Source organism: Ranitomeya variabilis, chromosome 4 (genome assembly GCF_051348905.1).
Source record: "Ranitomeya variabilis isolate aRanVar5 chromosome 4, aRanVar5.hap1, whole genome shotgun sequence".
Classification (NCBI taxonomy): domain Eukaryota; kingdom Metazoa; phylum Chordata; class Amphibia; order Anura; family Dendrobatidae; genus Ranitomeya; species Ranitomeya variabilis.
In genome coordinates this window covers 525,677,023-525,701,765 of record NC_135235.1, presented here as the reverse complement: position 1 = coordinate 525,701,765, position 24,743 = coordinate 525,677,023, and the positions used below count along the sequence as shown (strand labels likewise).

General features: G+C 42.2%; 1 protein-coding gene and 1 long non-coding RNA gene across 12 annotated transcripts in view; both read left to right on the top strand.

Moving 5' to 3' along the window:
• Positions 1–1,188, top strand: part of LOC143765523 (uncharacterized) — a 38,907-nt gene extending 37,719 nt beyond the window's left edge. Inside the window, exon 3 of the long non-coding RNA XR_013213409.1 lies at positions 1,000–1,188. This is a non-coding gene — a long non-coding RNA (uncharacterized LOC143765523). The remainder of the gene's footprint in view (positions 1–999) is intronic.
• Positions 1–24,743, top strand: part of SRCIN1 (SRC kinase signaling inhibitor 1) — a 608,732-nt gene that overhangs the window by 122,324 nt on the left and 461,665 nt on the right. The window lies entirely within an intron of this gene.

The window sequence follows — 24,743 nt, the reverse complement described above, 5'->3', positions numbered from 1 at the left end:
ACATTAATTTTTTACTTAGTTTTATATGTTCCAAAGCGAAGAACCTGTTTGTTTAGAGAGAACCTTTCACCTAATGTTTCATATTGAACTGGACCACACAATACAATTGTGGCTGCAGAGCAGAATAAAACTTGTTTTTTTGTTTGTTTGTTTTTTATTTCGCCTTTCCACCTAAACAATTTTTTAAATGTCCAATTGGGCATTACTAGATAAATTTTACTTTTTCCCTTCTCTGATGCTGACCAATCATAAGCAGAAGCACACTAGGGAAAGAAAGCACTGTGCACTTACAATTGCTCACTTTGCCTTCCTACCCAGCTAATTCTTCTCTTTTCCATTCAGTCTTAAGACATCATGTGATTAAAAACAGATTAGCTGGATCCTTCTAAGCTCTATGTAGAAACAGGAGGTCCATTTTCCCTAAATGAGTCATCACTGCAAAAGTCACTGGCAGGGGGGAGGAAGGAGCAGCTAGGTCAGAAGTTGAAGAGGAGGTAAAGCTGGGCTGCCACGGACTTTGCAGTGAAGTAGTATTGTAGTTCTAATGACGACTCATGCAAGGAAAAAAAGACTTCCAATTTCTACATAGAGATTAAACGGATTCAGCTAGTCAGTTTTTAATCACGTGATGTTATAGACCTGATGGAAAAGAGAAGAATTAACTGGGTAGAAAGGCAAAATGAGCAATTGTAAGTACACAGTGATATATGATTATTGCAATATATTAAGAGAATAAAAACTTTGAGGGGAATGCTTTGTTAAGAAGTAGTTCCCCAACTAAAGCTGTCCATAAATATCAATGTTTTTATATTCTAGTGTTAATAGATTTTTGCAGCGCATGGAGTGACTACTTTGATCGGAGTGCTTTTTTAACTCAACTCTGGAAATGTGTAATAACAGTTTCCAAATGGCATATTCTGACTACATTAGTATGTATTATTTCTCTTTAATCAATATTCATTTTTTTTTACATCTTGGGTAACAATTCTGTCTCTGCAGCTTCACATGAGCTCTCATTCCATGCTTTCCCCAGTATTCGGACATTACATCAGCCGCAGAATACAGTGAGCCGTCCATTATTTCTCATCTCAGTATCTATAAAGGTGATGTACTATCAGCTGAGGGGTTATGTTCCTGGGATGGAAGCACAAGAACTGTCCCTTATTATCAGTGTAGATCTATTATCTATTACCCCTGTCTCGCCGTCCTTTCTCAATGGGCTTCATGAGCTGAACAAGAATATTAAACTTTTCATTGCAAATCTTCCTCTTTCATCTGACTTGGTGGAGTGATGTTGGTGATAAAACATGAATACATCTGAAATTCAGTCCTGTGTGATTCTTTTTACAGGACAGGGTGATGTAAAATGGATATATGCTGCACTTTGTGTTGAATTATTCAGCATGGTTACAAATTTATACCAAACGCATGTAAAATCTGACTTGGATCCCTGAGAGTACAGGGATTGCAATTCATGTCTTAGTATTAAAGAAAACTTCACCAGCAAATATATTTAATATATGAGCCCTCCATTTATTCGCATCTACGTCTTACATATCCTCTTCTGGTGTTTCTTAGTTATACTAGTTATATCCTTCGATGTTTTTGAAAATGACACCCCATAGGAGCTGGAATTGCTGCATAAATAGTGGAAATTAGCAAATCTTTTCGAATTTTAGTTTGCCAGATTCAACAAATTTTCCAAGGAAAGTCAATTAACAACGAACAGAAAGTCTCCAAACTGCCCTGAATAAATGTGTATTGCACTGTTCTCTGATCCTCACACACTTTCTTCACTACAGTGCTGTCACCTTGAGGCCACATTACCATTAATTATCATTTTTTCAAATTTGAAGCCAAAGAACATGCAGAGTGATCTCTTCAGTGTTTAATGGCTTTCTCTCTTTATTTCTATGGCTAAGTTTTGAACTGTTACATCCTCTCACCTTTCAGATTTAACATAAAATGGCTGCTGAATTTTCTGCTCCTGCTTTTATACTGGCTATAATAATCACTTATGATTGATTGTTATGCTGTGTGATGAAAACACTGCAAGGTATTATGGGAATGCTTTCCTAAAGTCATGTGATCTTTCTCTGGATGATTAAAATCTGCAATGTATACAATGCTACAAGCCATTTTAGGCAAGTCACGATAAGCGAATTGCAAATTGTTCAAATTAACCGTGTTGTCAATTTCCAAAAATTGTAATCAATTTGATCTTTATGTAATAATTAAATAGGAGAGTTAATCAGATAACCCTTTTAAAGTGAATTTGTCAACTGGGTTTTGCATGTAATTCAAGAGTATCATGATGTTGGTACAGAGACCCTGATTCCAGCAATGTGTCACTTACTGGGCTGTGTGTTGCTATTTCAATAAAAAAATAATTTTAATAGCAGATATTATCATTACAGGACTCGGTGTCTCATGCCTGTTGGTCCAAGCACACCCACAGCACGCATTAGCAGCTGTATCTCACTTTACAATGTACATAGAAGCTGTGGTGTGTGCGGGGTTATACACAGCTCAACAACTGCTCTGCTAGATCTGCAGGAGAGAAAACTGTGATTCTATAGGAACTGCTGCACCCAGTAATCTAAGTGATACATCGCTGGAATCAGGACCTCTGTCCCTACTTCAATCTGCTGTCAGATTACATAGCAAAGACATGGTAACAGATTCCCTTTAACAATAAGAGCAGACAGTAAGCTCCCCCTAGTGGTAGCAGAAAATAGACACAATTTAATCAGCTTTAATTGGAACTCTGTATGAGAAAGACTGACCAATATATAGATACATTAAAAGAAAATTGGAACAGAATTTAGTGTAATTGCATTTTGGTTAAAAAAAAAGGATATATATGTATAGACATTCACTTGTGAAAAAAAAAAGCCCAGAGGTGAGGACATGTGGCGTAGAAACGACAACTTAGAAAGAAAATGCAAAATCAAAGCAGAAGTAAAATTGAGATAAAGATGGAATAAAATAAGTGATTTATGACCTCGAAATCTAACAGCAGCAACATGTGAAGGGTTCCTCACTAGACCCGACCAAGCCTTCACTAAAGCAGCTTTGATTTTATATACATAAAACCTTGACAGAAGTTTTTTAATTAAGAGGAAAAGTCTTTGATTTTGTAGCCTGTTGTATGTAACATATGATCATGATTTATGCAGCTTTAAGCAGGATCAACCAACAGGAGGATTTTCAGCAATTTGCCCTGGGTGATGGAAAGCCCAGCTTTGCTCTGTTATAGTTACTGTTATAGGCTGTTGCTGAGGCCACAATGATGGTGACTTCTTTCTATATATAAAGCCTTTGTTTTCTGGCATCACATTTCTAGAACTAACTAGTAATGGAAACTAATGATAATAGAATTGTATTTTATGAGGTATAATCCACTTTTTACACAATGAGTCTCTGATCATTTCATTGACAATAGCCTTATCTATGTGCAAGTGAATTAAATTTCACTTTATCTAACAGTTACTATAGAATCATACACTGTTAGGCCATGTGCACACGTTAAGTATTTTTCGCGGTTTTTTCGCGTTTTTTCGCTATAAAAACGTAATAAAAACGCGAAAAAAACGCTTACATATGCCTCCCATTATTTTAAGTGTATTCCGCATTTTTTGTGCAAATGTAGCCTTTTTTTCCGCGAAAAAATCGCATCGCGGAAAAAAAAGCAACATGTTCATTAAAATGCGGAATTGCAGGGGATTCCGCACACCTAGGGGTCCATTGATCTGCTTACTTCCCGCACGGGGCTGTGCCCACGATGCGGGAAGTAAGCAGATTATGTGCGGTTGGTACCCAGGGTGGAGGAGAGGAGACTCTCCTCCACGCACTGGGCACCATATAAGTGGTCAAAAAATAAGAATTAAAATAAAAAATAGCGATATACTCACCCTCGATGTCTTCCCGCCTCCACTGCACGCTGCCGCTTCGGTTCCTGTAGCTGGTGTGCGGCGAAGGACCTTGCCGATGACGTCACTGTCCTGTGATTGGTCGTGAGCGGTCATGTGACCGCTCACGCGACCGTGACGTCACGGAAGGTCCTGCGCGCACACACCAGCTATAGGAAGAGGAACGGACGCCGGTGAGGAGATGTCTGGGTGAGTATAAGCATTTTTTTATTTTTTTTATTATTTTTAAACATTCTCTCTTTTACTATAGATGCTGCATAAGCTGCATCTATAGTAAAAAGTTGGTCACACTTGTCAAACAGTATGTTTGACAAGTGTGACCAACTTGTCAGTCAGTTTTCCAAGCGATGCTACAGATCGCTTGGAAAACTTTAGCATTCTGCAAGCTAATTACGCTTGCAGAATGCTAAAAAAACGCGAAAAAAACGGAAAAAAAACGCAAAAAAAAAATGCGCATTTCTTGCAGAAAATTTCTGGTTTTCTTCAGGAAATTTCTGCAAGAAATCCGCAACGTGTGCACATACCCTTAGAGATGGAAGGGACCTCCAGGGTCATCATGTCCAACCCCCTGCTCAATGCAGGATGCACTAAGCCATCTCAGACAGATGTCTGTCCAGCCTCTATTTGAAGACTTCCATTAAAGGAGAACTCACCACCTCTGGTGGCAGCCTGTTCCACTCATTGATCACCCTCACTGTCAAAAAGCTTTTTCATAATATCTAATCTGTATCTTCTCCCTTTCAGTTTCATTCCATTGTTTCTCGTGTTTCCATGTGTAAATGATAATAAGGATGCTCCCTCTACAATGTGACATCCCTCCAGATATTTGTAGATAGCTATCAAGTCTCCTCTCAGCCTTCTTTTTTGCAAGCTAAACATTTTCAGATGTTCCAAATGACAAAATTTTACACCCACAATACTCTATCCATGCAAGTTTCTTTGTCACTGGATTTACAGGGAATCTGTCAGCATGTTTTTGTTATGTAATATGAGAGGAGCATAATGTAAGGTGTTAGACCCTGATTCTAGCGATGTATCACTTACTGGGCTGCTTGGTGCAGTTTTAATAGAATCCATGTTTTATCTGTTGGAGATGTAGCAGTGGTCATAGTGCGGTGTATGCTGTGTATAACCCCACCCCCACCGCTGATTGCAGCTTCCTGGGCACAGTGTACATTGTTAGCAAGCTGCCAATCAGTGTTGGGGGAGGGTTACACATATTAGCTGGACTGTTGTGCATATGAGACCTTGTTAGGCATTAATAATCTCCTGGTGATAAAATACTGATTGTATTGAAACTACTACACACAGCCTAGTAAGTGACACATAATTGGAATCATGGTCTCTTGCCCTATATTATGCTGCTCTCAGATTAAATATCAAATCTCCAATTAAACTGCTAATACAGTCATATAGGAGACTATAAAAATCATGTCTGTACTAAAAATGTTACTGCTTTTTCTATCCCCCCCCAAAAAAATGTATTTAATATGTAAACCTGGGCTCCTCATTGCAACTTTGGCATGGCCAAGGGCTTTTTGCACCATTCCACCCAATCATCTAGCATGGGATACACTGCCCCTTTGCTTGATTAATAGCACTTACTTCACCATTGCCAGTGCTGCCTTACACATGAATTGCACAAGCGCTGAATTACACATAAGCACGGATGCTTCTGAAGCCCATAACGATCTTAAATTAGAAATGAGTCCTTTTTTATAAACTTGAATTTGCCAAATTCTCTGAATTTTCCAAGTAAATTTGATTGTGGCAAATCAAAAAGAATACCAAAACCTTCCATTGCCTTGAAAAACGTATATGACACTCATTTCTTTTCCACACACGCTAATTATCTTCATTGCTGTGTATTGTCACGCACAGGGTAGCCCCGTTTCTGGATTTTTTAGAAAAAACTACTTGAATGTTTGCACAACTTATAGTTGTGTAAAAATGTTGCCAGTTGTGGCATTTTTTATGCCAGTCCTAGACAGCTCTGCCCATGTTTAAAGTAGGTGGTGCGAGTTCTGTTGATAATGCTATCCTAAAATTTGTCATAAAATAAAAAAAATATATAAATTAGCATATATCTTCTGGTAGCACATTGCAACTGGAAGATGTTCTAAATTTATTAAGTGTTAGATGCCTCTTGATGATTTTGCCGCATCTTTATTAAAACTGGCGTTTTGACGCCAGTCTTGATGACCTGGGGTCTACCTGTACAGTTTCTTAAGTGTTTTATAGCTTTCTCTCCATTTCTCTATGATTAAGCTATGAGCATCCAGATTCACCACAAAATGGCTGCTGCATTCTCTGCTTCTGCTTTTAGATGGCTATGATAATCCACAAATTTAATTCATATCAAATCGACTAATTACTGAAATTTCAAAATAAAAAAGATGTCACATTTTAAAATATCCTTTTGTCGGCATCACTGGATTATCAAGGAGACAATGCTACATACTAGAATGTCTAGCAAGGAGCAAAATGACCAGAAAAAGATGTCTCTTACACCTGATCATTTTTAGGTTGATATTCCATGTGTGCTGCTTTAGAGAACTCTTTTTTATTTTTTAGGTAAATAATAGTATGGAGTGAATTGAGTTACATCATGTTGTAGACTGATGTATGTGTCTAACAGTATGTCCATCTATTGCCAAAAAACTGGGAAAGGTTCTTCAAAGGTGGAATACATACTCATGTCTTCTCTGTCATCCACAAGCAGAGCTGCCCTCTTCTTGGCACTTGGTATGAATGAAACTATTCTGCTTTTTTTGCAAAGAGCAAGCTAGGAAACTGTACTCTTTATACTGTGGGTTCTATCAGAATAAAAATGGAGCAGCTATTTTTGCCATGAGAAAATTACAACCTGGCACCATGACCAAGGCATGTGACTGTCTATGGCAGGAAAGCTTCCGGATCTTTATCTCTGGAATTATGAGATTGATTGCCAAGAAAACAGTATCTGGGAATTAGGCCTCATACTCATCTGTGAGAAAAAAAGGATGAATGCAATCAGATAAAAAATCGGATTGCACTCGAACAAATGTTAATCTATGATTCCCTGCTTATCCACAATTTTGAGATCGGGCTGTGGAAAAAAAATCACAGCATGCTGCGATTGTCCTCATATCTCGGATGAGACTCCCCAATGCAAGTCAATGAGTGTGATAAAAAAATCACACGGCACTCGGACCATGTGAGTGCTGTCCAATATTTACATACCCATGTTGTTGAAAACTTGACAATTCAGTAGCCACGTACAGTAAAATCACAGCATGACCCAACAAAAAATAGATAGACTAGATATATGCACATAGAATAGATAGACATAAAGATGTCAGTCACATATATAATTAGTACAGTGCTTGCGTAGCTTACTGTACATGTATTTAATTAATAAATAAATCTCTGGAAAAAAAAGTATGGGATCACCCAAGCATTTTATTAACCAGCAGAGGGAAATCGGACAGCTGGGTGAAGATGTTTTTAGCCTGGGAAGGGGGTGATACCAATGGGACTTCCCAGACTATTAATATCAGCTCACAGCTGTATACTTAGCCTTTTCTGGTTGCTAAAATAGGGGACCCTTCCAAAAAAATTATATAGGGTCCCCTATAATTAATAATTGCAAAGGATAGGCAGACAACTGTGGGCTGATATCAATAGCCTAGGAAGGGGACATGGATATTGGCCCCCTCCCACATTCAGCCTTACTATTCCCACTTGCCCTGGTGTGGTGGCAAATGGGGTAAAGTATTCGGGTTGATGTCACCTCTATTGCCAGGTGACATCAGGCCTAGAGGGTAGTAATGGAGAAGCATCGAAAAGATGCCCCCATTACTAACCCCATAAACATATTGTAATGCAGACACAGCAAGAATAAAGTCCTCTATTTGAAATAATGACACAGACGCCTTTAATGAATCTAAATTTATCAAAAACACTTATACTCACCTCAATGCCCAATCCACTGTAGCCAATGTCTCCGGTAAAATAATTAAAATAATAAACAACCATATTCCTCACCTGTCCAAGAGAAGATAATCCAATTGTCCTGCAACACGCCTAGATCTGCGACGCGCCAAGCTCTGCAACACCTAGCTTGGCGACTGTACAGCCTGCCATCCAGCAGAGACACTGAGCTGTGCATGGTTACTGAGCTCAGTGCCTGGCAATGAACTCCTTTCACCTCCCTGACATTAGCGCGAGTGTGAGAAAGTTCCCACGCTCGCCGTGCCATCAGAAAGATCATCTGAGTTCAGAGCCAGTGAACTCCGTTCATTGTAGTTAGGTCAGCGTGAACGCCATGGGAAAAGTTCTAATGGCTCTCGCACTGATGAACTTTCTCCCGCCCGCGGTAAAGTCAGTGCGGTGAAAGGAGTTAACAGTAAGGCACTGAGCTGAGCAAGCATGCACAGCTCAGTGTCTCCGCTGGATGGCAGGCTGTATAGTTGCATAATGCAGCAATGCAGCCTGCCATTTAGATGTAGCAGAGCTAGGTGCTTCGTAGGAAAATTGTGGTTTATTACTTTAATTCTTTTACAAGAGACATTGGCTTCAGTGGATTGGGTGTTGAGGTGAGTATACGTGTTTTTGGTAAATTTAGATTTTTTAAAGGAGTTTGTGTCATTATTTTGTCCCACGTTTCTGGACCGATAGTGGACCTTTTTTTTTATGATGATGGGTATGAGCCCTTAATGATGAAAAAATATTCTGGTCCATAAATGTCAAGGCTATTTTTATGTATCAAATCCATATACAAAACTTTATTATGGCTGGCTATCAGTGACATCAGTTCTTTGATGGGGTTCCCTTTCCACAAACTCCTGTTGGTTGCTGCCTTTCCTACCATTTTCCATCACTTCTTTCCACAATTACAAAATACTTACACACTGCAACAGTCCATTACATAAGGCATTGGTCTCCAATCTGTAGCTCTCCAGCTGTTGTGAAATTGCAACTCACAAAATAAAGGCTTTCCAAGAGCTTGCTGATAGTTGTAGTCTCGGGACAGCTAAAGAGCCATAATTTGGAGACCACTTACGCTGTACATACCAGAATTATATTAGTGACTAAAAGATAGGAAAAACTTAAAATATCTCAATTCGTTTTCTCATTTTTGATAATCAAAAGGGTGGTTGATTGATCTGCACTTACACCTAGTGGTGCACCACCAACGGTTGCAGGCCACCAGCTAAAATGGGACCTGTGATCAAGAAGGGTGCTAAAAGGCACCACCTCCGGCCTGGCACCTATCCACTTCTTCCGATATCTGTTGTATACAGTATATATGGCAGAAGTAGGTAGAGGGCTCATGCTCTCAGTCCATCCCATACCTCACAGGTGTTGGCTGTTTTACACAACAGACACCCACCAGTAACTTCAAAGATTGCAGCTAGCTTTGATCACAGCAATTAAATTCCTTATGTACCATGGTAAACAGTAACCATGACATACAAGTGGTTAGACAAGGGGTCCGTCTGTCATTCCCTTTTTCCCCCATAAAGTATTCACAGGAACGCAATGGGTTGTTTATTGACAGCAGGGAGTCAATGAGGGGCCCGGTTCAAACCATTGGCTTGAGGTCCTTCACATTTCTATGTACATCCCTGCCTACACCCACATTTTGGCGTTAGATGACTTTTCCCTGTGCTTCCTTGACTGAAGAGCGGTGCATGTATGTATTGATTTACAGACATACAATATGGTCCAGTGTACAGGTGTCCCAAAGAGCTGCATGTGAGGTCCGATCTGATTGCTGTATGGTGCCTATATCAGTAGTCGACAACCTGCTACTCTCCAGCTGTCGTCAGACCTGGATGATTCATAAAATCAAGGGAGCAGATCACAAGTGGCAGCCCTAATTTATCCTGGCATAGGCACGTGCCTAGTGTTCAGTGCAGCCCAGTACATACGTTTTGTAGTCTAGGAAAACGATCTAAGCTTTCAACCTTTTAATTTCCTGGAACGAGTCAATTAGAACTCCAAGGACAGATAGAAGAGTTATGTCTCCGTGACTGTAAAGCTCTCGCCCCAGGTCAGCTTTTGCTAAAAGGCATGAAGTATTTAGATATAATGAGGGAAAACGTTTCCAGAAACGGAAGCATTTACTCTGCAGATGGAAGAACTGCATCTCTGCATAAATAATAGGTCACCGGGTACTCATACCATCCATTACTTGTTACCACCTTCCCGAAATTCCCACCTCCTGCAGACTACAGACTTTACGTCTGCTCTAGTCAGGCAATCAGACCCATTCATGCACGCTTGCTCTGGTGTCAGCAATTCGCTGCTTAGCAATGCGCATTTCATGACAGCTGGGTATTAAATAAAAAGTTGTTTCCAAAAAATCAGCATCATTTCATTTTCTGTTCACATCAAATAAACAGGCTCGGCCTCATTATTCTTTGTAGTAGGCATGGGTGTATGTTTATTCCTCTGGAAGGGCAGCTCTCCAACTCTTGTGTCAGCAACATACCTCTGCGCTATCCACATCATCAAAAACAGTTAGGGATTTGTGGGCTTTGAAAGTCAGCAAAACAACAACAACTGCAAATAAAATGAAATATATGCTAATTAATGGTGGCCGTAACAGAATACGAATGAGGAAAGGAGAATATCGTCTACTCTTTGATATCACGTTGATAACCAGGTTTATTTTATGCACAAAGGATGTTACATAGATCAAGACCTTTATAAATGTCCCTGTTAATAATGCCAAGTATTCCTCCAAGGCCTGTGTAACCCGTACAAAAATATATATATTAGTGTTTTTTTTTTAGTGTTTTTTTTTGCTGCTGATAGTTGTCATTGTTCACATTAGTTTCTGTATCCAATGGGGCTCAAAATCTACTTTCCTTATTTCAGCTATATACAAACTAGAGTCAGTTTCACTAATCCTCATTAGTATATTTTTGCGGATGTAAGAGGAACCTGGAATACCTGGAGGAGACCCCCACAAACACAGAAAGACAGAAACTCCATGCAAATGTTGCCTTCAGTTAGAACTGAATATAGGACTCTCGGCCATGAGTTTATTAAAGTATTTTTGTATAACTCTTAAAGAAGTATTAATGGGAAAACGCAAATTATCTAAATCTCTCTAAATACATGTGTAATGCTGGGTAGGTGCATTAGCATATTTTCCAATTACCGTCTTCCAGTTTGCAGGGCCACTCTGGTCCTCTTCTGACTCACGTGACTTCAATTCCAACTCGCCGGAAGTCACTTTTACTGTATAAGCCTATGGAGACTCAGAACTAGGCTCCATAGACCTTAATTGTAAAAGCAACTTCCAGTCTTAATGCAGAGAATAACAACAGAATAGAGCCAGAACATAGACCTTTTTATGTTTCATAGCTTAAGTATTGTGTTTGATTGATAAAATAAATAAATATTTTTATATAGTGCTAACATATTCCGCAGCGCTTTACAGTTTGCACACATTATCATCGCTGTCTCCTATGAGGCTCACAATTTAAATTCCCTATCAGTATGTCTTTGGAATGTGGGAGGAAACCCACACACACACGGGGAGAACATACAAACTCCTTGCAGATGTTGTCCTTGGTGGGATTTGAACCCAGGACTCCAGCGATGCATTGCTAACCACTGTGCTACCCAGGAAGATATTGGCCTTAAGGGTATTCCCTATAAAATGTGACCACCGTATCATGTAACTTACATCAAGTTATAATGAAATTAACTATAGAAAATTAGTTTTTTGATTTCACTAAAGTATGGTCTCTATTATTCCTTAGGGCTTATGCAGACGTCCATGGATCTTAGTCCGAGCAAAGGCAGAAAAGCATGGACTGTTTGTGGTCACACAATCTGAACTCAACAAACTCAATAAAGTCTATGAACCTGTTGAGTTCAGGTCAGAAGACCCACGGACAGTCTGTGTATTGCGGTCCATACTCGGACTGAGGTTGACAGGTGTCTGCATGAGCCCTTACATGGATGTCCAGCATCTTCCAAGAGGTCCACTCTCTTTTACCACATACAGTATCACCCACGCTATTTTCATTCCATTCATTTGCGCCTGAATTCTACGATATTTTCCCATCTCCACTCCATCAGAGTCTATGTAGATGCATATATTGGATTGGCCATCTCTGTCTCATTTACTTTACTTGCTCTCAATTTATCATACCCCATCTTGACAGCGCTCTCTCTTCTCACTTACCTTTCCTCCCAAGCCTCGGCACTTTATTTCTATCTAAATGACATTCATTTCCTTGCTTATTGATTCTGATATATCTTAACCGCTGGAGATTCACTTTTCTATCCTCTAACACAATATGTGGCTTCAGATTTGTAGAAAATAACCTCCCAGCACTGATCGGTACAGCCCTGTGCCAGCTCTGTGGCTGCAAATTGTGAAAAAGGGCATATCATGGAGATCTTGAAGAAATTACACACAGAGGTTATCAAAAACAATGATTTCTCATTTTTACTTGCATGGATATTACTCCTTAATCCTAGCCGGGTTATTCCTGTCCCTGTCTCTCTGCTGTGTAGGTGTCTGTTGCTTCCTCTTGACCGTGTTATACGTGTCTGTTTTTCTATTGCTAAGGGACTTAATACCGAGCTGTTAGATGAAACGGTGAGATCACTAGGAGTTCCTTTTTGACTGTAGACTATTTCAAGGTATAAGTTGCAAGCCACATGTCATTGCGTCAAATCCCGACAACCTTTTTTTCTTGATTCCAGGGTGCATTCTAATCTTTCTGGCTAGCCCCCCTAAAATGGTATTATTGAAGATATTCTTATTTTTTTTCAAAGTGTGAAGAAAACATTGAGTATATGCAGGGTTTAAAGGGAACCTGTCATGTAAAAAAAATGCTATTAACCTGCAGATATGGGGTTAATCTGCAGGATAATAGCATTCTGAATCTGCTTGGCTCCCGCACTAGCGGGAGGAAATGAGCTTCATTCCTCCCAGCAACTTCTGACTTTCAGTCATAAGGTCAGGGCTGGCTCAACTTAAGGCATGGTTTAGTGCATACTGACAGGCGTCTGTAACCGTGCCCCAGACAGTGACTGACAGCCAGCTCAGCATTAGAGCTTGTCACTATGCACTGAGCGGTGACTGAGGCCACGACGGCCCTGTCCTATGACTGAAAGCCATAGGCTGCCGGGAGAAATAAAGTTAATTTCCTCTGCTCAGCGGGGCTCTCAGATTAGTTTCAGAACGGTATTAACCTGCAGATTAACACTATATCTGCAGGATAATGGCATTTTTTTTACATGACAGGTTCCCTTTAACAAATTTTGCAGGCAAACTAGCACAATGAATTTTCAGTACAGATAAATTAATATTCTTATTTTCTTTTAACCTTCATAACATTTTTTATTCTAGCACAAGTAAGGCTGCATTCACACATCCATGAGATACGTCACAGTGTTGTCCATTTTTTCTTGGACAGCACACTGACCCATAGAACTTCATACATACATTAGGTTTCAAAACAGAGCTGTGTCTTAGTGTCACGTAGTGACTAGGGACTGCGGCACCTACCTGATTAATCGAACTAGGGGGCACCCTTATCTATCCCTGTCCCCCGGATTACCCAGGAAGGTGGAGACACCGAGATCACGCACCTCGCTATGCTCCTATCGTAAACCTTATCTGATCCCTCCCCCACCCAGGAAGGTGTTATGCTGAAGTGTATAGAATAACACTAACCAGACCGACAGACAAGGGAAAACAGACAGTGATGAAAGAAAACTGCAATAATACAAATAAACTCACAAAACAACAGAGTGAAATACGGGGAGGGATATGTAGGAGAAACCAAATAGGAGAGAATTAGGTTAAACATGCAATCCAGCTCCTCACAGCAATCTCCAGAACAACTCTCTAAACGCCTACTCCAAACACCAAATAACTCCTCCAACAAGTAACCAAGAAGTAGAACTATCACTGGCAATTCCCAAGTGCCAATGGCGAGCATTTATACCAGAGGGGAGTGGCCAACACAGAACAGGCGAGGCAATTCAAGATGGAAAGCTCCAGGAGATCAACTGAAATGATAAACCTTTGCAATGACAGAGGAAAAAACCTGCACTGTTTTAATTGGATGGTGAAGCACTCCTAATCAGTAAAGGATTTCATGTGACCAGACCCTGTGATCTTCTGGTCCCTATCTGTCGCGGTGTGCCTGTAAGCAGGTTTCGGGATGCAGGAAGGCAGGGAATGTTGAGCAAGGGTTAACAATAATACAATTTACTTATAACAATTGAGAAAAACTCGCAGAGAGACAACAGGTAATTAACAAATTAAATTGCAATATAGCACAACAGTCTTATTATTAAACTTATCGTGACTCCAATGTTCCTCAACCGCATGCAGTCCAATGAGGGTTGTAGTCCCAGCAGCGGCCGGCACAGCATCTTCAGGCGTTTCCCGCCAACACATGAACAAGCTTCTGGCGGCAACGGGCGATCTCCGGTTTTACCCGTTCAGACCCTAGTCCATTAATCCATAGAACCGAAGAGGGTAACACTGAGGAAGTCTCTACCTGGTGCATGATCCGCCACACACCAATCCACAAAGGGGAATACAGCTCACAATCTGGCACCCATTCCTTACTGCGAGCACCTCACACTGTCTGGCGGTGCGTTCGTCGCTCTTTGCGCTCCCTGTTTCCAAGGGGCCCTGACATAACCCCGGACGGATGTCAGCTCCGTGCTCTCTCTGTGTCTGCAGAGTGCGGCGCACACCTGTCTCTACTCTCTGCCGGCGGGAAACTTCTGACTCTTCCCGCGTTTCCTGCTCTCTCCTCCCTCTGCTTGCCACTCCCCCTCTCACCAGTTCATCAGTCCTGTCTGGTTCTCCATTTTTTCCCTCCTGCAACCCTGGATGCAGCCCTGACACTTCCAGACCCAGCATCACACAGGTACCCGCAGCCCGGTCTTCCTCCTTACATGCCCATGACCCCTTGGTCGATGAGTCCCTGAGCATGTACTTTTCTGTCAGACTCAGCCAGTAAAGTCAATGGGGATCCTTGTAAAATGGATGACTGACTGAAGAAATACACTATACTTCAGTTTTCATCTGAGTGTTTCTCTATCTTCAACTGATACATTATTATATGGCCATGTTCACATGGTGGTATTTTGGTCAGTATATCACATCACTACTTGTAAGTCAAAACCAGGAGTGGGTTAAAAATGCAGATGTGGTGACATGTTTCTATTATACTTTTTCTCTACTTGCTACCCTCTTGATTTTGGCTTACAAATACTGATGTCAAATACTGACCAAATAGTGATATGTGAATGTGGCCTAAAGTTAACAGTAAATGGATAAAAAAATGTTCAGTGAATAGCTGTTTGGTGCATATGGCCTGTTCAGTCTCCACTCAGAGAGATACTGGCTTGTCTCTCTACAACTCCAACACAACCCAAACTGCTCAGCTTCCCCAGCTAACTGCCCCCAGTGAACACATGGCCTGGCTCTAGACCTAGCTAGCCCAGTGCCGCTAATCAATACTTCTAGTGCTAGGATTTAGCTCCGTCCTAGCTGGCTTTGTGGGTTAGGTTCTGTTCACATCTGCTTCAGAGCCTCCATTGTAGACTCCACCAAATCTTGGTGGAACCGAATTGACACCATTATGCTGGTAGGATCAGTTGAGTGTCAGATCGTTGGTTTGAACAGAAACTCCAATACAGAAACAAATAGAGCTCTGTGGGGGTTGCCCCATAAACAACATTTATTGGCTATCATAAAAAAGGTATTCAGTATATTATTACTGATTCACCAGCTGCTGAGATCCCCATTGACGAGAAGGGAGAATCCTAAAGTCTCCTTTGTAAATTAAGTGGAAGTGATGAGGAGCGTGTGTGAACTCTACTCTTAGATCGTGAATGAATCAGTGGTAGCACATGCTCAATACTTCTTTATTCACAGAGGGGACTTTGGGGGTCTCAGTAGCTGGAATATTACAAGTTACATCACAGATATGTTAATTAGTAATTGTCATTCGTTTAAACACTGACACACTAGATACATTAATACTCATTATTACTGGTTCAGCAATATAGTCATGCTATGAATATTAGCTAAGATTTCTAGAGAACCGAGCACAATTAAGGTAACTAATGACATTGAAGGAAAACAATTGCTCTGTGAATGGACCAGGTGTTACATAGGCTGTTTTGATACAATTAATAAACCAAAAGCAAGAAGTGGATAGTAAATGGAAGGGAACTACGGTTTATATCACATTGTATGAAAAAAAATCTATTACTCTCAATTTTTCTTGTTCTGATTTCAAAAACTGCATTATAATATCACAATTAAGGCAGAAAACTATTTAGATGCTTCCTGCCTACATTATTAAAGTGCAAAGAGCTCCGATTTAAGCTTCTTCTCTAGGAACATGTCGCACCATGCGACTTTCAGCCAATGACTAAGAGCTTCCTAACATTGAACAAGAGTAAAGTATATTTGCACATTGCAGAATAGAAGCAGAATTTTCTGCTTCAATTCTGCATACCCTTGGCAGGAAAAATGCATACGGATTTAGACGCGTTTTATACGCGTTTTTGGCATGTAATTGACGCGTTTTGCATGTGTTTTTCCTGCGTTTTTTTTTAGCGTTTTTCTAATGTGTGTCTATGAGTGCGGAATTGCCGCGATTCCTCAAAAATAATGAACATGTTCGTTTTTTTCCGCGATGCGTTTCCGCATGGGCACAACAATTGTGGAATGCCTTAGAAAGTAATGGGATGCTGTTTGTAAACTTTTTTAAGCATTTCCGCTGTGGAAAATCGAGGCAAAAACGCTTAAAAAACGCAACTTGGGCACATAGCCTTAGGGCTCAAGAGCTTACTGTGGCTGAGTATAAGCCCAAAGCTGTATAAGGGGTTACCAGTGAAGTCCTGCTAAATGTTGTTATGCCTATGATATCTTATAAAGGTTTCTTTTTTATTATTGATTCATATAGAATCTGAGAAAATAAAATAGTAGCATGCTCCGTTGCATGCCATATCATAGATGTCATAATGCGGTGCCCCATAGAGAACCACACAGTGGCACACAGAGTGTCTATGTCTCCCTACACATAGTTGTGGGGACTCGATGTGCAGCAATACAGGCCCTGCGCCCACAGACCTGTAAGGGTGCGTGTCCATGGTTCGTAATGACGGCGCTTTGGACAGAGCGGAAAACTCGCTCCGCCCAAAGCGCCGCCCCCTTCTGTACACGCGGTGATTCTGGACGTGTTCATTGCACACATCCGGAATCTCCGCACCCCATACATAGGACAGTGATATTTACCTTGCGGCGACGGAGCGTCACCGCAAGGTAAACAGACATGCTGCAGTCTCCATGTCCGGAATCGCAGGGCCGTCGGATGCGTGTTCGCACGCATAGTGGAGACGGGATTTCAGAAAATCCCCTCCACTATGCTGTAACATCTGGACGCTGCGGGTTGAACGCTGCGGCTGTATGCAGCGTTCAATCCACAGCTAATTCAGATGTAATCCGGCACGAGGAAACATACCCTTAGAGTGGAAGAATAAGCAGTACCCTCTGAAGATCATATGCTAATTGTAATGTGTTATGTTGATGCATTTCTCAGCTGCTACATTGATTTATAAGTGTACTGTGAAAACTATTGCTAGCTGCAGGAGTTTTGGTAAAGAAAGGGTTAGCAAAAAGTGGGAACTCAGGAAAAAGGTTCTTCTATATAAGGAACTCTTGAGGATTAGTAGTGCCTGTAGGTACAGCACAGGGAGCGTCAGCCAGACAGAAAGCACATTCAGTTACAGTAGAATAGGAATCCAGGAAAAGTAATGAAGGTGGAGCAGAACTATTAGGCTATGTGCACACGTTGCGGATTTTGCTGCGGGTCCGCAGCAGCTTTCCATGCGTTTACAGTACAATGTAAACCTATGGAAAACGCAATCCGCAGTGCCCATGCTGCGGAAAAAAATGCGCGGAAAAGCTGCGGTTTACATTCCGCAGCATGTCAATTCTTTGTGCAGATTCAGCAGCGGTTTACACCTGCTCCATAATAGGAATCCGCAGGTGTAAAACCGCAGGTAGAATCTGCACAAAATCTGCATAAAAACCGCGGTAAAACCGTAGGTAAAACGCAGTGCCTTTTACCTGCGGATTTCCAAAATCCACTGCGGAAAAATCCGCAGAGCTCCTTTCTACGTGTGCACAAACCCTAAGGCAGCCGTCACACTAGCAGTATTTGGTCAGTATTTTACATCAGTATTTGTAAGCCAAAACCAGGAGTGGGTGATAAATACAGAAGTGGTGCATATGTTTCTATTATACTTTTCCTCTATTTGTTCCACTCCTGGTTTTGGCTTACAAATACTGATGTAAAATACTGACCAAATACTGCTAGTGTGACGGCAGCCTCAGGGTATAGGCACATGCTGCGGATTACTCTGCGGATTTTTCTGGACTGATTTTGGTAAATCCGCAGGTAAACCGCACTGAGGATTTCCGGCGGAATTACCGCAGATTTACCGCAATTTTTTTGTGGATTTTGTGCAGATTCCACCTGCGGTTTACACCTGCAGATTCCTATTGAGGAGCGGGTGTAAACCACTGCGGAATCCGCACAAAGAATCGACATGCTGCGGAATAAACAAGCGTTTCCGCGCGTTTTTTTCCGCAGCATGTGCACTGCGGATTTTGTTTTCCATAAGTTTACATGGTACTGTAAACGCATGGAAAACTGCTGCGAATCCGCAATGTGTGCTCATATCCTGAGTAGTCCTGAGACTGCTGTGGGCTGGACAAGGTCGCCCTGATACAGTGGTGGATTGCCAAGGTAGTGTGGAAGATTTAGGGAAATTCTATATCTTGCATCATGGGAGTGTCTGGAAAAGTGGCTGCTGCAGCCGGTGTGCACAAAGTAGCATAGAGGCATTCTGCTAATATGCAAACAGTCAGCGACAGACTGGAGCACCTTGGGCCCACCAGAGAAAATCATTCTTAGAGCCCACTACAAAGCATAGAAATAAATACAAGACCACCGTTTGTGTGATAGAACATTCTAATATCAGGGTATGATATACGGTAGTACACTTCTTAATGTTATCGAATGAGCTGTCCCTAACATTTTGGTGCAAACTCATTAATAAAAGTCCCCTGATGTGTATTTGCCACTAAACCAATGTTTTATAGCAGCAGATAAGATTTTATGACATCTCATCCATACACATTTTAGTGAAATCTCTCTGCCACCTATGAAACCATAACTTCGGTCAGGGGTGATACAGGGAGAGGGGGCTCAGTCAGGTGTGATACATGGGAGGGGGCTCAGTCAGGTGTGATACATGGGAGGGGGCTCAGTCAGGTGTGATACATGGGAGGGGGCTCAGTCAGGTGCGATACATGGGAGGGGGCTCAGTCAGGTGCGATACATGGGAGGGGGCTCAGTCAGGGGTGATACATGAGGAGGGGCTTAGGCCTCTTTCACACTTCCGTCTTTCTTTTTCTGTCACAATGCATCGTTTTGTGAAAAAACGGATCCAGCAAATGTTTCTGCTGGATCTGTTTTTTTTCTCATAGACTTGTATTAGCGACAGATTGTGACGGATGGCCTTCCGTTTCATTCGTCGTACGCTGGATCCGTCGTAAAATTGCTGTCCGTCGGGCGGAGACAACGCACATAGAAACGTTTTTTTCTGCACATCGGAAAATCGCTCAGCGACGGATCCTGCGCTGTCCGCCATTGGCTATAATGGAAGCATCTGTTATGATCCCAATGGCAGAGGATCTCTGATATTCCGGCAAGATAGCAAAAATATAAATACTGCTCTAGGGAGGTGGAAACTGGGCTAACCGCATACCTGATCCTGACACAAACAACTAAAAGTAGCCGGTGAACGCATCAATAGCAAAAAGATATAATGGTAAAAATAATAAAAAACGGGAGCTGCCGGCAGCATTGCAAGCAGTGGGAAGACTGCGGGGGCCGCAGGAAGGCTGCGGGGGACACCGGTAGGTAAGAATATAGCGATTTTGTATTTCTTTTATTATTTTTAACATGGGTTGTGTTGTGTATGCGTTTTCGCAGCGGAAAAACACGGAAAGGAAGAATACACAATGTGTTCACACAATTAAAAATGGAAGTGTGAAAGAGGCCTTAGTCAGGGGTGATACAGGAAGAGTGGGCTCTGCTAGGGCTCAATCAGTCAGGGGTGATACAGGAATAGAGGCTCAGTAAGTCAGGGTTGATACAGAGGGAGGGGGTTCTGTCAGGGTTGATACAGGGGGAGTTCAGTCAGGGCTCATAATGGGGAGGGGGCGCAGTCATTTTTGGGTAATAAGGGGCTCAGTCATTTAGGGGTGATACAGGGCAAGGGGGTGCAGTCAGTCAGGGGTTCAGTCAATTGGGGGCAATAAGGGGGCTCAGTCATTCAGGTGTGATATAGGGCAAGGGGGCGCAGTCAGTCAGGGGTGATACAGGTGGAGAGAGGCTCAGTCAGTCAGGGGTGATACAGGGAGAGGGGGCTCAGTCAGGGGTGATACAGGAGGGATAGGGGGCTCAGTGAGTCAGGGATGATGCAGGGGGAGAGAGGCTCAGTCAGTCAGGAGTGATACACTGGTTCAGTCAAGTGTGATAAAGGTGCAGAGGATGCAGTCAGGGGTGATACAGGTACAGTCATATGAAAAAGTTTGGGCACCCCTATTAATCTTAAGCTTAATGTTTTATAAAAATGTTTTTTTTTTGCAACAGCTATTTCAGTTTCATATATCTAATAACTGTTGGACACAGTAATGTTTCTGCCTTGAAATGAGGTTTATTGTACTAACAGAAAATGTGCAATCTGCATTCAAACAAAATTTGACAGGTGCATAAGTATGGGCACCCTTATCATTTTCTTGTTTTAAATACTCCTACCTACTTTTTACTGACTTACTAAAGCACTTTTTTTGGTTTTGTAACCTCATTGAGTTTTGAACTTCATAGCTAGGTGTATGCAATCATGAGAAAAGCTACTTAAAGTGGCCACTTGCAAGTTGTTCTCCTGTTTGAATCTCCTCCGAAGAGTGGCATCATGGGCTCCTCAAAACAACTATCAAATGATCTGAAAACAAAGATTATTCAACATAGTTGTTCAGGGGAAGGATACAAAAAGCTGTCTCAGAGATTTAACCTGTCAATTTCCACTGTGAGGAACATAGTAAGGAAATGGAAGAACACAGGTACAGTTCTTGTTAAGGCCAGAAGTGGCAGGCCAAGAAAAACATCAGAAAGGCAGAGAAGAAGAATGGTGAGATCAGTCAAGGACAATCCTCAGACCATCTCCAGAGAGCTGCAGCATCAACTTGCTGCAGATGGTGTCACTGTGCATCGGTCAACTATACAACGCACTGTGTTTTTTTGCCGCCATGCATAACGCCTTTTTGTATTACCAAACAACTCAATCTTGGTTTCATGAGTCCACAGGACCTTCTTCCAAAAAGAAATTGGCTTCTCCAAATGTGCTTTTGCATACCTCAGCCGACTCTGTTTGTGGCGTGCTTGCAGAAATGGCTTCTTTCGCATCACTCTCCCATACAGCTTCTCCTTGTGCAAAGTGCGTTGTATAGTTGACCGATGCACAGTGACACCATCTGCAGCAAGTTGATGCTGCAGCTCTCTGGAGGTGGTCTGAGGATTGTCCTTGACTGATCTCACCATTCTTCTTCTCTGCCTTTCTGATGTTTTTCTTGGCCTGCCACTTCTGGCCTTAACAAGAACTGTACCTGTGTTCTTCCATTTCCTTACTATGCTCCTCACAGTGGAAATTGACAGGTTAAATCTCTGAGACAGCTTTTTGTATCCTTCCCCTGAACAACTATGTTGAATAATCTTTGTTTTCAGATCATTTGACAGTTGTTTTGAGGAGCCCATGATGCCACTCTTCGGAGGAGATTCAAACAGGAGAACAACTTGCAAGTGGCCACTTTAAGTAGCTTTTCTCATGATTGCATACACCTAGCTATGAAGTTCAAAGCTCAATGAGGTTACAAAACCAAAAAAAGTGCTTTAGTAAGTCAGTAAAAAGTAGGTAGGAGTATTTAAAACAAGAAAATGATAAGGGTGCCCATACTTATGCACCTGTCAAATTTTGTTTGAATGCAGATTGCACATTTTCTGTTAGTACAATAAACCTCATTTCAAGGCAGAAACATTACTGTGTCCAACAGTTATTAGATATATGACACTGAAATAGCTGTTGCAAAAAAAAACATTTTTATAAAACATTAAGCTTAAGATTAATAGGGGTGCCCAAACTTTTTCATATGACTGTATATGGGAGGTTCAGTCAGTTGGGGTTAATACCAGGAGAAGGTGCTCAGTCAGTCCGTGATGATACAGGGAGAGGGGGCTCAGTCAATCAGGGGTGATACAGGGGAAGAGGGGCTCAGTCAGGGGTGAAATAGGAGAGGAGATCAGTCAGTCAGAGGTGATATAGCATATATAGCCAAGTCCGCATATATAGCTAAATTCCCTTCCTCCATATATAGCCAAGTCCCCCTCCCTCAAATATAGCATATATAGCCAAGTCTCTCTACTCTTTAGATAGCATATGTAGCCAAGCCCCCCTCCCCCACATATCGCATATATAGCTAATTCTCCCTCTATATATAGCCAAGTCCCCCCAACACAGTGTATATAGCCAAGTCACTCTCCCCAACAGACATATAGCATATACAGTTATGCCCCCCTCCACCACATCTAGCATATATAGCCAAGTTCCCTTCCCCACATACATATTGTATATATATAGCCAAGTCCCCCTCCCCCACATAGTGTACAGTATGTAGCCAAGTCCCCTTCCACCAAAATTCATATATATATAGATCCACTATTCTATCACACATATCAATTTCACATAAAATAATATTTCAAAATAAAAACTGCTTCTTCTCACAGTCTACTGAAATCCAGAAGAGTCTTCTTGATTTTAGGATTAGCAGCAGAAGATGGAGGAAGTTTGGGCAGCTGCTGCACCCTTTGCAATGACACAGCACCAATGCCACCATAGCCTCATCAAGCTCCTCCTGCCGGAGATGAGTGATGGTATGCAGACTGCTGTGGTTACTATCCCCACAGCAGTACCCTTTAGGGAGGAGGCAGGGCTATGGAAGCTCCTCCTGTGCAGGAGAATTGTCACTTAAACCACTAATTAGCTACACACTGATCTACTAATCCATATCCACAGGCTAACACCTGTACAGGAAAGGTGTTACTGTCAGACACCAAGAGTCAGCACAGCAGGGGAAAGCGGGAGCATGCCACTATGGATACGGATTAGCCGAGCAAGACATAACTGTGCTAGAGTATGTGTAGGAGGAACCTTCTTTCTCAGTCAGAGCTTGCCATGCAGTAGGGCCCACCAGAGGATTCACCGATTCCCTGGTGGGCCAGTCCGAGCCTGTATGGAACTGTATGATTGTGAGATTGTGTTGAAGATGAAATGTAAAGTACTGCCATTTATAGCCATCTGTTATGATCCCAATGGCAGAGGATCTCTGATATTCCGGCAAGATAGCAAAAATATAAATACTGCTCTAGGGAGGTGGAAACTGGGCTAACCGCATACCTGATCCTGACACAAACAACTAAAAGTAGCCGGTGAACGTGCCTACGTTGGTTCTAGACGTCTCGAGCCAGCCGGAGAACTGACTACCCCTAGAGGGAAAAAATAAGACCTCGCTTGCCTCCAGAGAAATTGAACCCCAAAGATATAGAAAGCCCCCAACAAATAATAACGGTGAGGCAAGAGGAAAACACAAACGTAGAGATGAACTAGATTCAGCAAAGTGAGGCCCAATAGTCTAGATAGCAGAAAATAGATAGTGGACTATGCGGTTAGCAGAAAACCCTACAAAACATCCACGCTGAACATTCAAGAACCCCCACATCGACTGACGGTGTGGAGGGAGAATATCAGCCCCCTAGAGCTTCCAGCGAGTCAAAAATCAAATGTAAAGCAAGCTGGACAAAAACACTGAATAATGCAAACGATCCAAATTGTACAAAACAGACTTAGCTTTTCTTGCATGAGGCAGACTGAAAGGAATCCGGAGGAGACCAAATAGGTCTGGATACAACGATGTCAGGCAAGAGACTGAGTCCAGAGGAGACTCAAATAGGAAACACCCGCTGCTTAACGACACAGCTGGAGCTCAGGCCTGCAACAAGACATACCTAACACAATACCGTTAGTGACCACCAGAGGGAGCCCAGAAACACAGTTCACAACAGTACCCCCCCCTTGAGGAGGGGTCACCGAACCCTCACCAAGACCCCCAGGGCGATCAGGATGAGCAGCGTGAAAGGCATGAACCAAATCAGCCGCATGAACATCAGAGGCGACAACCCAGGAATTATCCTCCTGACCATAGCCTTTCCACTTAACTAAATACTGGAGTTTCCGTCTAGAGATACGAGAATCCAGAATCTTCTCCACCACGTACTCCAACTCGCCCTCAACCAAAACCGGGGCAGGAGGCTCAACAGCAGGAACCATAGGCACCACGTACCGCCGCAACAAGGACCTATGGAACACATTATGAATAGCAAAAGACGCTGGAAGGTCCAAGCGAAAAGACACCGGGTTAAGGATTTCCAAAATCTTATAAGGACCGATAAAGCGAGGCTTGAACTTAGGAGAGGAGACTTTCAAAGGAACATGCCGAGAAGACAACCAAACCAAATCCCCAACACGAAGTCGGGGACCCACACCGCGGCGGCGGTTGGCAAACCGCTGGGCCTTGTCTTGTGACAATTTCAAATTGTCCACCACATGGTTCCAAATCCGCTGCAACCTATCCAC